Raw genomic sequence first — 13,345 nt, forward strand, 5'->3', positions numbered from 1 at the left:
CACACACACACAACTTCTTTAATGTGCCTCCTGTAACACTATGAAGTTATTTTATTGCACTGTTAACAAAATTCCCCAAGTCTTGGATTTGGAAAAAGCCTTAAGTCAGATCCAGAATCCATCAAGTGCCAAATTCCAGGGAGTGAAGCAGGGAATAAGTGTAAGAGACAAGTTTGCTGATTGCATTTGATTTAAAAGCCCTTCTACTGCTGCTTGCAAAAAGGAAGGTGGATTAAAAGAAATCTTTTTTTGCAAGTCTCAGTGGCCCACTAGGGTCTGTGGTATAAAGAAAGACATACTCCAGAAAAAATTTTTTTCTCTCTGCCCAAAGTGACATTCTCACTTTCTCAGTAACTTAAAAAAACAATCAGATTCTTCCTTCCGCTCTTTAACCCCCAACTTAATGCCAATTAGCCACACTCTTCTCTAGAGGGGTTTCAAGTCATTTTTCTCCACAGCAAAGGAAAGCCTCTTTAGATAAAGTCCTTGAAGTTTTTCCAGGCCTCCCCCACCTGCTCCCTGGCCTCCTAACCTTCACCCACCTGCTTCCCCCTCTCCACTTCCAGAGGCCAAGTCTTCCATGGACTCTGGAGCACAGAAATAGAATCAGGGGTATTCTCATTCCCAAAGGAGTTCTCTTTGGCAAATAGTCACGTGGTCTTCCTAGCTGGTACCTATCACAGGAGGGCCAAGGCCATTTTAACCAGTCAGTCCATCTACTTCATCCCCATGGCCTTGCTGGCCTTTTTGGAGGGTTAATGTAATTTCTTGGAGGATGACATTCCCAGCCCACGAGCCCAGAGCTCCTCTCCCACTGAATATTTCCATGATCCAGAGTGGCAGGACTGGGGCTGAAATGGGCACGGACCATTCCATCTTTGCTGGCTGGTTTCAAAGGAGGAGGGGTCTTAGCTCTGCAGCCTGGAGGCTGCATACATGCTCTCCATGAAACAGGCATTTCATCTTTTGGAATGGGCATTGTAGGCCAGCAAAGGAGATGGAGCCATAGCCACAAACTAGACTCATCATTTTGCTTTGTCTGGGACTCAGCTGTTGCATACACATTTCTTCTCTGAAGCTCACCACTCTCCCATTATGGATAAAGTGAGAATTGTGTTCTACATTTTACCAGCAAGGGAAATGAGGCTCAGACAGATGACATGGGCTGCTCAGAATCATACAGCTAAGAAATGGGCAGAACCAGGAGTTGTCTTCAGGTGTCTGGAGCAGCTTGGACTGATGCATGGACTTTGGGCTTAAACCTATGTGAGTCCAAATCCTGGGTCTGCCACTTTCTGGCTGTGTGTCTTGGGACAAGAAACCTCACCTCTCTGAGCTTCTCTGTTCCCTTATCTGGGATGATGGTCCATTCATCACTGATGATAGCGGACATTCATCCACTGATCTTAGCATCTCACATATATTCCCCCAATGGATCCCCACAAAAGCCCTCTGAGGCAATTGTTTGTTTCATCATCTCCTTTTTTCAGAAGAGGACTCTGAAGCACAGAGAGACTGTGTAACCTGCACAAGGTCACATAGCTGGGAAATGGAAGATCCAGAATTCAAATCCAGGCAGCCTGGCTCCACTGCATCAGAATGCCTACTGCACAGACATTTGAAATTTTTAAATGAATAATTTATGTGAATTGTGAAGTAGGTAACAGATAAATGAGGCTCACTTTCTAGCATAGCTCATTCTTAACTCAACGATTCCAAAGGGAGATTGTAGGACTGGGGGGCACTGAGGAAATTCTACAGAAATAGCCTTGAGAGGTCCCTCGAGACGCTCCAGGTTGTGGGGGCTCTAGAAGGAATCCCTCAGATATTCTGGGAGGAATATCTGGTCTGTCAGCTTCTCTAGGAAAACCTTCCTGGGGCCTGGCCCGGCAGGCTGTAACCAGATTCCTGCTCTGCCTTCACATCTGGTCCAGGGACCCCATCCCAGGGAGACCCAGCCGCCTGGCCCTTTGCCCCTGGAAGGGGTGGGCCCTGGGTCATGGTGGAGTGGGTGGAGAGGTCAGGAGGGGCAGCAGGGAGGGGGCGTAGCAGGGGTACTCTGTGCAGGGCCCTGGCACCCCGGCGCCCACACAGCTGCCGGTGTCTGTCAGCTACCCTGCAGGGCGCGGCTGGGGGCCCTGCTGGCCTCTACATCTTCCTGACAGGCCCCTCTTCTGAGGCCAGGAAAAAACAACAGCGGTCCCTCCCCTCTCGGCAACCCATTTGTTAGATGAAGGCCGGGCACCAGCACCTTTAACCTCCTCAAAGTCAGCATTTCCCTGTCAAGGCCCCACAGGCCCACGAGACAGAGATGGATGGAAGTGGCTGTTTGTGGAAAAAAGGCTCAGCCCTGAGGCTGGGCGGCCAAGAAGAGCAGGTTTCAGGAAGGGAGGGGCTCCCGTTTCTGGTTGTTGTTGGGGTGGTAGGGGGAGGAAAAGGAAAAGCGTGTGTTCGGGGGAGGGTTCTTGAGGGCCCCTGAGGAGGGCCACACCTGAGCCATCCCAAAGAACTTTTGGAATTTCCCCCATTATGCATGACAAACAGGCGTGTCCTTGGCACTACAGACCCACTTCTGTGCTTGGCCACCCCACCCATTTGTGCGGGGACTTGCAGGGTGCCTGAGGGAGAACCTGGGGCCTTTAGACAGAAGACTTGAATTCAAGGTGTAGCCTTGCCTTTCCTCAGCTGTGTGGTCTCAGGCAAGTTACACCCCTTTCCTGAGCCTTGGTTTTCTCACTGGCAAAATGAAGATGACAGTACCAGCCTCATGTGGCTGTTCTGAGGATAAATGAACTGATGTCTGTGAAAAGAGCTGGCTGACTATAAAGGGTGATACATGTGGAGAATTATTATGCCTTCTCTTTCTTTATTCTGCTGGACCACAGGGCATGTCCCATCTCAGTGGAGGATGAAGATGGCCCATCCAAGCCCCCCAATACCTTTTCCTATGGCAACATAACAGAAGGTCAAGATCATGGCCTTGGGAACCAGGAGAGCATGGGTTCAAATCCTAGCTTTGCCACTAGTAAGTTGAATGGCCTTGAGCAACTCACTTGATCACTTGAGCCTCAGTTTTCTCATTTGTAAAATGGGAGTAAGCTTTTTCTTCTTTCCCCATTAGGTTGCTGAGAGAAGTGAGTGAGGTGAACCAGGAAAGCTCTCGCCAAAACCTGGTATACAGTTTTCAGTGGTAATAGCTGGATGACGATGATGAAGAAAATACCTGAGATTTTCTCCTTAAGGACAACTCCAGAAGGTCCTGTGAAATACTGATATGCCACCTAAGAGAAATATGATGAAACCATTAGCATTCACTCACGTGGTAGCTAGAACATGTGAACCGGACAAGATACCTGCTGCCGAGCAAGACCTCGGGGGATGGAACAGGAGACAGACAAGCTTTGAATATGGTGGAACTCACACTGGATTAGGATATTTACCCCTGGGCCTGGCATTTATTTGGACTGTGTATGTCCTTTGCTTCTCAGAAAGTTTTATGGCAGCAGGGTCATACTATCCTATAGGACTTTGTGAGGCTCAAATAATAGGCTGGACAGGACAGAGTTGAGTAAACCACAGAATACAGGCCTCAGGACTATTGCAGATGTCCCTGTGAAGCCTGCAAGGTGGGGCCAAGACTTTCCGCCCTAGGGAACCAATAATGTGGTCTTTTCTTAAATCCCAGAAAACACTGAGTTAATGAGAGTTAATGAGAGTTTCCTCAGGCGAATGTTTTCTCTCATGAATATATTTTTTAAACATTTGGTGCTAGTCATACCTTGTCTATTACTAAGATTGTGGGCAGATGAGTGAAAAACCCAATACATAGAGGGGCCTGCATCAGAACCCTGGCTCTTGGAGGTCACGTGACCTGTTTTCCTCAACTGAAAAGTGGAGGCTTGCTGTGTAGACCACATACATACACTCAGGAGGTGCTCAGTAAACATGCCCTTTCTAGGGCTTCTGTGCCTGAAGGAGTTAGAGGTGTGTTGAACTAAAGGAAAGGCTCTAAGTTAGGGCAACCAGATAAAATACAGGGAGCCCAGTTGAATATGTTCCATGCGATATTGGCGACATAGGCTAAAAAGTTATGTGTTGTTTATCTGAAATTCAAATTTAGCTGGGTGTCTTTTTTTGCCCCCTTAAGTCTGGAAACCTTAATCTAAGACCAAAGTCATCCTGATGAAGAAGGCTCAGGCCTTACCTTCTAAGCCAGGATATTTGCACTTTGACAGAAGGTTCTGGAAGGAAACTCTAAAGGAAGCATTCCAGGGGTGTGTGTGGTAATTGGGTAGGTTTGCCTTTGGCTGTGGGCTTTCTGGTTGCAGGAGGAGCCCAGGGTCCCCCAGGAAGGTCTCCCATGGAGGCCTTTTGAGTGAGACAAAGCAGAAGGGAGGCGGGAGGAGGGAGGAAGGGCATCAAGGTGGAGAGAGTGAGGACAAAGGTGAGTGCCCCTGGGCAGGAAGTGCTGAAAGAGAGAAGGAGGGAGGCCACCAGTGCTGGCTGGGCAGGGCGCCAGCCTGGGAGACTCCTGGTCACCCACTTCCCGGGGCGCACTTTTGCAGCCCTTGCTTGAAAGGCAGCAGTGCCATTATTTGGGGGAAAACCAGCTAACCAGATAGGACAGCAAACTGGGGATTTATGTGGTGTGGGAACAGCTCGGGTTTCCCTCACTGTTTATCCAGCAGTATTTTTTAAAACAGAAATCAGCGCGCGGGTAACCACAGCTGTGAGTTACTGGCTCTGGCTGTAAGGGCTGTGGGGGTGGGGGGTCTCCCCCACAGTGTTTTGCTCTGTATCAGCTTGGAAGTTGCTGAAGGAATGCAACCTCCCCAGCCAGGGTCCAAGTGGAAAAGGTAGCCCTGGGCAGGACCTAGGTCGCTGTCTCTTCCCTAGGAGGGATCCTTAGAGATCACTCACTCTAGGGGTCACAGCCCCACATGGGGCCAGACCAGTACACAAAAGCTGGGGAAGCCAGCTGGGAGGGAGACAGAGGAGTGCAGTGAGAGAGGGGCCCCAACAGCTACTTGGCACTGGCCAATTTTGCCTTGCAAGAACATGGGCCTAGTTTTACCAGACCTTTCCATTTTTTAAAAAGAACCATGATTCTAGATTTTTATAGGCAATCTCTCAATTTTCAAATGTTGGTAATAAATTTAAAATGCTGCTGGTCAATTAAAAGAGGCCCACGGGCAGATTTTGGTTCTCAAAATGGCAATTTGCAATCTCAGGTCTTTTCAAAGTCTGCCTGCTCCCCATTTTACAGATGACAAAACTGAGGCCCAGAGAGGCCTAGTGACTTGCCCAAGACTGCACACTTTGCTATTGGGAAAACCATGGGTCCAGGACACCTGTCCTGTTCTCCTTGCCCAAGCTAGTAATTTTGCTGGCTGAGCCGAGGGTCTCACCAAGCAGTTCTCAAGTGTTCCCGAGCAGCTCTCTTTTGCACAGATATGACATTTGCTAGCACACCCATAAACTACTTGATTCTGACAATGACCCTGAGGGAGCGAGGCTGGCATGAATCCACTTTTTACAAGTAAGGACACCGAGGCTAGGGATGCTAGGTGACTTGCAGAGTGTCAGTCTTAGGAAGGGCTAGAGCCTGGGTAGATCCCTGATTTTTCCACTCCCAACCTCTGTCATCCTCAGGGAGACAGACTGAGATGGATAATAAACTTCTAAAAGGGAACAGAAAATGGATAAGATACTTGGGTAAACTGAATATTCCTCGTAACTTAAAGTTAATTGAAAATCCATAGGTTATCAATTTTCCAAGCAAGAGAATAAAATAGAAGGTTATTTCAAAGAGCAATTATACGAGGCATGGTTTAATCTTTCTTTGATGATTCCAAAGGCATTTCAGGGGAATGTAATACCTTGGGGCATCATTATGAACACCAATAATTACTGTGTTAGGCTGTGAGACAAGTTCTCATCAATTCCCTCCTGGCTATTTGGGTTGTTGTAGGAGACGATCACAGCACACGGTGGTGAGCACATGTCTGTGTCCTGCGCTGCTCTCTCTGTCTTTGTCTGTTTCAGGGCGGTGTTGTGGAGAAAGCAGTGTCCCAGGAAGAATCCTGCCGACCTTCACCTACTTCTCTTATAACATGGGGCTAATGCTGACACCTTCTATACTCACTGTACAAGGTTCTACTTAACAAAGGGCCTCAGCTGGCACTGCGTCCGAGCAGGAGGGCACTGCATAGTGTACACCAGCTTCATTTTTATCACAGAGGAGTCTGAAGCCCAGAGAGGTTAGGGGCCTTGTCCAAGGTCACACAGCCAGGGTGGGGGTGCTAGAATCTGGGTTTTCTGCTTTCTAGACTTTCTGAACACCGTACTGAGGCAGAGAAGACCTGTGGGAACTGAAAGCTTCACAAGCGATCACACATGCACACAGAGACTCATGGGGCCTCTTTGGCCACAAATCTTCCCTGCCTCAGAAGAAGGACTGCCCAAGTCCAGGGAGGAGGTGAACTCCTTAGTTCAGGGAGGGAAGAACCTGGGCCAGGGTAGCTGAGACACCACCACGAGGTTTATTGTTTCATGAATGTCGGAGCATTTTACAATGTGGTAATTTTGAGTGTACAGGCTCCCAGGGCCTTTCTTCTTTTAATTGAAGAAATAAACAATCTCCTCTAAGGCATGCTCGGCCAGGGAGAAAGGCAGGTGCAATGTAAACCGAGGAGAGTAGCAGCCTGGAAGGACTCTGTGTCATGGAGAAGTAAAACATCCAGGAACTAGACAGCATGCTGGCCGTGCCTGAGCCCTGGGAGGGGAAGGTCAGCAGGGGTACCCCACACACATAAGCTCTCGTACACATATGCCTGCCTTCGGCCTGGGCCCTTGCCGTCCCTACATAGACCCCATGCGTTCGGGCCACATGTCACACAGAATTGAAGAGAGCGCACCAGCACCACGTGTGTGTCCATGACAGATGCTCTCAAGAGATGCTACTGCATGTACCTCCTCACCCTTAGGGCAGAGCCCGTTATCTGGGCAGAAATACCAAAGCAGGGGCAGGCACAGAAACACGGCACAGCCACAAATGCTCGATAAGGTACTCCCAACCACACGCACACACAACTAGACACGCTAGGAGGCACATCAGGACAAAAGTGTCCCCACATCCCTCTCCCTCTGTACACATGAATGTTCTCCCTCACCAGGCATTGTAGGGAGTTTTTTTCTCCATCCAAATTCTCAGACAGCGGGACACAGAGATGAGCTCTGAAACCCTGATGTACAGGCTCCTTGACCTGTCACACACACGTGCACACACACATATGCACACACTGACGCATGGCATCAGCTTTGGGTTAGTTTTGAGAGCTTAATGTGTGTGGTTACGTTCTCAAATAGCAGCAGCATTCATCTCTTTCGGCTTAACCAGCATAACAACTCCCACGTTCCGCACCCAAACAGTTAATGTCCCAGGTCTCGGACCTTCAAAGCATCTCACACCCTGGTCAAAGGGTCCCCCTGATAGTCTGTAGAGGTGCTTTCACCTACACTGAGAGGAAGAGTTAAGAAAACCTGGTTCAAGGTTTTAAACCAGAAACATTCTAGCTTGGGAACGGGACGATGGGCCCTGGTGCGCTATCTAGTGGTTAGAACCAGAACTGCAGCACATTCTGCAATGAGCCTGGGCCTAAGCTTCTACCTCTTCCAGAGTGAGGACTCCCTTTCGACCATACAAGGGTGGGGAGGGATGGGGTGTAAGTCCCATTACCCCTGCGACTCCATAGCTGCATGCAGACAGGAAGGGAGGGAAGAGAGCTACCTTCAGGTTACTGAACCCCTCCTTTCCAACATAGCCCCTGGCTTACGTCCACCTCAACTTTTATTTTCTGTATTTTAAATGGAAGAAATGTGAAAGCCAGTGAGCTGGACATTGTCCCCACCCCTCTGCTGTTAACTATAGGCAACAAATATTTATTGAGTCCCTACTGCCTTAAGTGCTGGAGTGAATAAAACAGGTCAAGTTCCTGCCCTCACGGAGCTTACCTTGTAGCAGGGGCGGAAGAGCAATACAGGCCTAAACAAGAATATGTCAGGATGCTAAGTGCTGAGGCGAAACATAAACCAGAGTAAGGGGGTAGAGAGCTAGTGGGGGTGAGGGCTTGCGTTGCTTACACAGCGTGGGCAGGGATGGCTACTCTGATAAGGTGACATCGGAGCAGAGACCTGATGGATATGAGGGAGGGAAGAAGAGAGGGAGCATGCTGGCATCCAGGAGAACAGTCCAGGCCAAAAGAACAGCATGTGCAAATGCCCTGAGGCAGAGGAATAATTAATGGTAATAAGGCTAGAACAGAGTGAGTGAGGTGGAGCGTGGTGAGAAAGGTAGTCAGAGACATAGCTGGGTGGGAGGAGCGGGACACAGGGCAGGCCACTGTACATGGTTACCTCATCTTGCTCCAAAATGGAAATTAAGGCAGCTCTGGGTATTCTCCATGGACTCAGCTCTATCCTGAAAGCTTAGCAATGCACAATGATAAACCTTGGGCCCTCTCTTTGTCTGTCATACAGTCCGATTTCAGAGATGAGGCATATTCGTGCAAAACAATAGCATAAACAAGAATATGTCAAGATGCTAAGTGCTGAGGTGACATAAGATGTTAGTACTAAAACAGTGTGGCATCCACAGGCATTTGCAGCCTGGAAGGTCGTCTGGGACTGGAGTGGTCACAGAAGTCATCTTGGAGGACTTGAAGCTGTGAGCCTGGCATGGCTACAGGGAGAATAGCAGAGAGACAGGGCCAGCAGAAGAGGGGACAGTTTGGGCAAAGGATGGCAGGGGATGGAAGAATCACTTGGAGAATAAATGTGCCACGTTTCAGCAAGAATAGAAAGTGTCTTGTTTATTTCATATGTATGTATTGAGCCAGGCACTGCTCCCCAATTGAGTCACTTACTGACTGGGTGACCTTGGGTGAGTCCCCAAGCCTCTCTGAGTCTTAGGGCAATCTGGTAACAATACTATCATTGAAGCTGCTATGCACATGTGACATACTGGGTGCTCTGGGATGGTAGGATGAATGGGTCATAGTGTCTGTCAGCCCAGAAGCTTACAGTTCAGAGAAGGGAAGGTGGTAGACCCGTTAAGCCCAGATAGGGATTCAGACTTGCTGCTAAGACTGGCTGAGGAGAGTGGGGCATGTGGAACGCTAATCGCCCAGAAGGCCAGGGCTGAGATCCCCACTCAGGATGGAGTGGCCTGGCCTGCCTCTCCTGCAATAAACTTTTTAAAGCAGGCTAGCCTCTCCAAGAGGCATTAATGGAAACCTCTCAGAACCAATCTCATCCTCCATGCACTGTGGGAGCTGGCTGCACAGAGAAAAGGATTATACGTGTAAGATCACTCGTTAATTCACAAACAGGCATTGAACACCCACCTCGCCCTGGAACCTCCTGAAGGGGCTCCTTGGGGGACCCCAGCCAGCTCTCAAGGAAGATAATGACTAAGCCAAGGGAATAGAGAAGGTGCCCAGACTGATGTCCAGAGAGGAGAGGTCTCCCGGGCAGGGTGGACCGGGAAGGCCCAGGGTGGGCAGAGTCATCAAGGAAGTGTAGGACTCAGGGGGCCCAGAGGAGGGAGGAAAGTGTGAGAAAGCAGGAGATGGGGTGTGTGTGTGTGTGTGTGTGTGTGTGTGTGTGTGTGTGTGTCAGTCAGGAGGGATGGGAAAGAACAAAGCAAGGATGCGCACAGGGCATCCTGAAGTCTGGGTGATGGGGAACAGGAGCAAAGCAGGTTGTGTAGAGGGAAGGTTTTGGTGGAAAGCAGGGAGAGACAATGTTAGAAGTGTCGCTGAGAGCCAGAATACAGAGTGGAGAATGCTAGGTGAGGGGTCTAGAGGCAACAGAAGGCACTACAGTTGTGGGGGGTGAGAGGATGTTGGCAGAAGGGCACCGGGTTGACCCAGGGCGGGTTGGGGAGGCAGGGTCTGGAGGGAGAAGGGGAAGGAGGCTGTTAGGGAATTTGGGAGATCAGTGCCCTGAGGTGGGCTGCTGAAGGTGGGGGAGGGGAAGGCAGCAGACTGGAGCAGCCTTGTCCTTTAATTCCCTAAGGGAGGCAGCTATGGGTTCAACACGTCTCTAGGATTTGCCACTGGAATGCCCCTCAGCTGGCAGAAGGCTCCTTGAATTACTGCCACAGGCCCCCTAGGTCTGGGAATCTCATAAATTCAGCGGTGGGGGGGCACCTGTATTTGGACAGAGCAGTCCAGCCCACCCTGAATATTGTCACTAAACTTGCAGAGCAATCAAATCCCAGAGGGAGGGGCTGGAGGGCAAGGTCACCTCCAGCTGGTGCCCCTCTGGCCTCTAACACTTCCTTCACTGTCTCCCTTCCCTCCTTTAACACTTCATTCACTGTGTCCCTCCCTCCTTTCTTGCTTTCTTGACTGGGACTCAGAAGTTTCAAGGCCTTGCTCTGCTCCTCACTGGCTGTGTGATCAGGGGCAAGCCCTGTAGGGTGTGTTAACATTCTCTTCAGTGCCCTCTTACTTCCCTTGTTTAAAAACCTTTTCTCCTCTGACAGGGACCACCACCTGTTGTGCCTCTGCGCTCAGCTCACACTTACCTCAGAGGAGTCAGACTAAGGTGAAAGGTGCTAATAGCCATGCTGCTGATGCTTCTGTGGGGTGAGCTAGATTCGGAGGCAGCTGCCAGAGGAGGCTCTGAGGCCCTGGGTGGCAGTCCTTGAAGAGGCTGTCCCAGGGTCTGGAGGAGGCACCTGTGGTGACAGGGGATTTGCGTTTTGCCTCTGCCAGATGAGGGCGTTGTGGTGACTGCCCCCAGGCACCAGTCCACAACAAAATCCCTCCAACTCCCCACCATTGTTCACACATTTGGCCGCTTCTTGGCCTGGGTCGTCTGTCCCTGCTCTGGAGAAATGTTTGCACCGAGTCCCTTCTTGACCGGGGGAGGCTGGTAAAAGTTACTGCCATGGGGGCCCTTGCCACCACGTCCCAAGCACCTTGATTTTCCTCCAAAGGAGGCCAGACCTCACCCTCCAGCTCCGTTTCATTCCTCTTAGAACAAAGCCTTGTTTCTGGTAATTAGGTTGGATGGTGTTGACAGTGGGGAGGACACAGAACAGCCAGGCTTAGGAGACTCATGACAATTTCTCCTTAGGGAAGAGAGAAGAAAGCTGTGATGAAAGACAGCCAGGGTTGGGAAAGCTAGAAGGGACCCCCAACTCTGCTGACCACCAAATCTAACCCCCAACTCCACGACTTCTGTGTTTAATGTTCTTACCTACCAAAGAAGCTGCGTGTACTTGCATTTAGTTTCTTTTCCCATATCGATCATCAGGGACATTTCTTAGTTTTTGGAACACTGAGACTTACACCAGTGTCTGCAGGGTGTTCAACCCTTGTTACCTCGGTTACTCTGGGCAGTTTTCCAGAGGGTAGATGTGGCCCCTACCGTTGGGTTTTCTGAAATGACAGAGGGCGACCCCCTGCTCGTCCCCACTTCCTACTGCCTTCAGGGACTCAGGGGTCTGGGCCCACTAACCCTGCTATTTCACAGATGGGAAACAGGTATGACCGACTGGGGTTAGAACCCAACACACAGGCACCGGGAAAAGTACCTCTGCTTTTCCGCAGGGGCCTGGCAGTGATTGGCTTCCACCGACCCCCAGATTTTGGCTCCTGGGCAGCCTCGGAGAGAGGAGCCGCGGTCCGGATGGTCCAGACTCTAGGTGCTGAAAAACCAGACACCACCGCCTTTCAGGCGAGTCCGCACACTCCCGGGCCCCATGGCCTCCGACCGCCCTCTGCTGGCCAAGCCCAGCACTACAGCTTCGCCGTGCCTTGGTCTGTACGCAAACACCCCAGAAATCAGCTGGAAGCACCTACCTGCACCCTGGCCCTGCCATGGTACTTTTTAGCTGCGTGATCTTGGGCAAGCGAACCTCTCAGAGCCCTACCTGTGAAGTGCTTACTTTTCAGAGTCGGTATGAGGATTATATGGGAGAACATATGGAAAACACCTGGCACATGGTGGTTTCTTTTAATGGTAGCTGTTATTCAGAATGCCCATCTCACATGTTGGCTGTGAAAGAGATGAGGTCTGAGAAAGCTCCTTATAAAGGTAAAATGATAACCAAATGTTGATGCAAGACAGCTGGTATGTTATCAATACATCCAAGTTGGTGGGCCCTCTGGGGGTTGTTAGGAGCTGCCCTCCATTTTAGTATGGACACTGGACTGTTTTTCTTTTCTTCCTTTTATTTACTGCTTACTCTTGGGTTGAGGGTTTGGGGAGGGCATGACTCCAGCAGGGCAGGATACGATTACCTCTCACCACGCAGGGAGGGTTTGAAGACCAGCCTCCCAGCTTTCAGAGAAGGGCAGCTGTCCGTCACTAATGATTTGGATTTGGTTTGTAATGGACCATCAAGCTATATCGTGAAAGAAAAACGAAGGAGCTTTTTTTGTGAAGGGCCACGAGGGTGTGGGTTGGAACCCCAGGGAAGAATGAGAAGAGGAAGAATAAACTAGGGGGTGCTAGTGGGGTCCTGGATTTAGAGACAGATCTGAGGAAGTGGTTCACAAGGCCCCTTACTGAGTCAGGAAGGATGGTGAGTGGATGGTGAGTAGGACCAGTGAGGAGACTGTTTGCCAGAGTCATCACCAGCCAATGCCCAAGGTCCTGCCGTTGGATCACCCAGCCTGCACCCAGGATGGGATGCTTGCGATGACTCCATTCATTGCCTGGACCCCTAGAGCCCTAAAGCAAGCCCTTGGACCCCTAAGCAGTTGTGGAGAGGAGTTTCTTTTGTACTTGTGGGGAGGGCTCAGGGTAACACAGGGAATACCCTTACTGTGGGGGCAGAGCCCCAGAAAGTAGTTTCCAGGCTCTTGGCCTCACGTGGAGGAGTGCTGGCTCGGGTAGTAGATGGCCGTCAGCTGTGGCCGATTGGCCGTCAGCTGTAGCCAGTTAGCCAATTAGCCGCTAATATAACTGCTGCGGCTACGGAGGAGAGGAGAGGAGAGAGAAGGATGGGGGCTAGCAAGAAGATGGCGGCTGGGCTGGCAAGCATGGATGGCGGTTTGCGGACAGTGTGGATCCAGCCTCCAGTGAGAGTATAGTGCCGCCAGCGAGAATATAGTGGTATGACTCCCCTACCTATGGCTCCGTGGGTGTTCCTTTTTGGCCTCACCATATCCTGCGTTCTTGTATGGGGAGCGGGAGCAGAGACCCCACAGGCCGCCCCGCACGACAAATGGCGCAGCGAGCAGGGTCTCCCGCATGACACTTACACACAGGTTTTCTGGAGGGTCTTAGTCAAGGACTACATCCCCTGGGAGGAAAGGTTCATACCTTC

General features: G+C 50.6%; 1 long non-coding RNA gene across 2 annotated transcripts in view; it reads left to right on the plus strand.

Annotated features, from left to right (window-relative positions):
* The window catches only part of LOC109458518 (uncharacterized), an 88,118-nt gene extending 79,302 nt beyond the window's left edge, over nucleotides 1-8,816 (plus strand). Inside the window, exons 2-4 of one of the 2 annotated variants that reach the window (XR_012492352.1) lie at nucleotides 2,886-3,025; nucleotides 3,122-3,468; nucleotides 6,046-8,816. This is a non-coding gene — a long non-coding RNA (uncharacterized LOC109458518). Of the gene's footprint in view, nucleotides 1-2,885; nucleotides 3,026-3,121; nucleotides 3,703-6,045 lie in introns of those variants that run through there. The other variant, XR_002139241.2, reaches the window with a different exon arrangement.
* The last annotated feature ends 4,529 nt before the right edge of the window (nucleotides 8,817-13,345 follow it).

Source organism: Rhinolophus sinicus, linkage group LG15 (assembly GCF_036562045.2).
Source record: "Rhinolophus sinicus isolate RSC01 linkage group LG15, ASM3656204v1, whole genome shotgun sequence".
NCBI classification, from domain to species: domain Eukaryota; kingdom Metazoa; phylum Chordata; class Mammalia; order Chiroptera; family Rhinolophidae; genus Rhinolophus; species Rhinolophus sinicus.